At 56.5% G+C, this 1,775-nt stretch overlaps 1 pseudogene; it reads left to right on the top strand.

Annotated features, from left to right (window-relative positions):
* The first annotated feature begins 744 nt into the window (after positions 1-744).
* Positions 745-1,374, top strand: LOC113265178 (nucleoside diphosphate kinase, mitochondrial-like; annotated as a pseudogene).
* The last annotated feature ends 401 nt before the right edge of the window (positions 1,375-1,775 follow it).

Here is a 1,775-nt window from a genome sequence, read left to right on the forward strand (position 1 = left end):
CATGCTCTGGGCTTGCGGCAGCAGAAATTCTTCAGGAGCTGAGAGCTACAGGAGCTGGTTCTTAAATGACGAGTTGGAGTCTCACAAGGGAAGAAAGAGCCTTCACTCCTTGAGAGAAGAGCATGTGGAAGCACCGAGAAGAAAGAATGTGCACAGTGCTTTGGGGGAACTCATACTTGGCCCGGAATGGTTGAGTGGGAGTCAGAGATCGAGGCCAGAGGTGCTGAATGAGCTGTGTTGAGAAGGGCTTCGCGTGCCGTGGAGAGCGTACAAGAGGAGGAAGCAGACATGGTCTCCTTAAACAACTGTGTGGGAAGGACGGTTTCAAGACTCCTCCCGTGTTTTCCTTCTGACCGAAGCTCTACTAGGATTTCCTAAATGTGCGTTAACTAAGCTTCTCTGAACCTCACCGCCCCTCCTGGAGGTGATCAGTGGAGTCCCCCAATAGTGAGGCCAGAGAGGACTTCCAAGCTCACCTGGTTCAACCCCCAGAGGAGGAAACAAGGGGGGGCTCCTGGAAACTTGGCTGGCCAAGCAGAGCCTGGAACCCGTTCTCTTCTACCACAACAGATGGTCTCGAGCTAAACAAGCATAAAGACACTGGGCTTTCTAATAACCGAAATGTACAAACTCCAGGCGCTCAGCCGGCAGCCCTCGAGTGGGAGATCACGGGCAGCCTCTTGGAACACACCGCGGAGCCTGGCCTGCTGAGTGGCTCTCAGCCCCAGGCCCGAGCCTGCTCACATGCCCCCACTCGGGAGGGTCCTCCGGACCCGGGAGCAGACCCTGGTTGCAATGAAGCCAAATGGGGTGGAGCAGCGGCTTGGTAGGGATGTGACCCAGTGGTTTGAGAGGAGAGACTTGAGGCTGGTGGGGAGAGTCCTTGCCAAGCACTACCATGCCCTGCGGAGGAAGCCCTTCTATCCGGGCCTCATCACCTACAGGAGCTCTGGCCAGTGGCAGCCATGGTCTGGGAAGACCCCCATGTGCTCTGCTCCTCAAGGGCCATGATAGGACTGGGACACACCGGGCCGCCCCCCGCACGATCAGGGGGGACTTCAGCATCGGCATCAGCAAGAACATCATCAGCACCAGCGACTCCGTGGCGGGGCCCAGAGGGAGATCCAGCTCTGGCTCCGGGGCAGTGAGCCGGTGCACTGGGCGGACGAAGGCCACAAGGCAGCATCCACCCAGCCTGAGCGTTTCAGCTGCCCTCAGCCACCCCAGCAGCCACCTAGCGTCGACCACCTCTGTCGACAAGAACTTGAACCCACACCCAGGGTCTGCCCCTCTGTCCCAGACCACCTCCCTATCCACCTTCTGCCCCACCCCAGCCCAGAGGGGTTGAGCAACCAAACTTCATGTGCCTTTTAGTATCTTAAGGCAGCAAGAAATTGAACCAAATCCTTTCTGGACCAAAGTGCCAGACAACCTTTGGGGCGTCTCCAGAAGTGTATAGTGTGACCTCCCTTCCCCCGAAGTGGGGGTGGGGGGACATTAAAATCCACTGTGTCGTGCATGGTGGCGCACTGCTCATTACAGTTCCCGCCATCTCTGAGGTAGCGATGAGGACTTTATGCAAAGTTGTTAAGAGTTTGAGAGTAGAAATAAAGCTTACCCTCTCACACACCTTAATTAATTAATTAATTAAAATTAATTAGGGGCGCCTGGGTGGCTCAGTGGGTTAAGCGTCTGCCTTTGGCTCAGGTCGTGATCATGGGGTCCTGGGATTGAGCCTCCCATCAGGCTCCCTGCTCAGTGGGGAGCCTGCTTCT

The sequence above is a fragment of the Ursus arctos genome, unplaced genomic scaffold (genome assembly GCF_023065955.2).
Source record: "Ursus arctos isolate Adak ecotype North America unplaced genomic scaffold, UrsArc2.0 scaffold_24, whole genome shotgun sequence".
NCBI lineage: Eukaryota > Metazoa > Chordata > Mammalia > Carnivora > Ursidae > Ursus > Ursus arctos.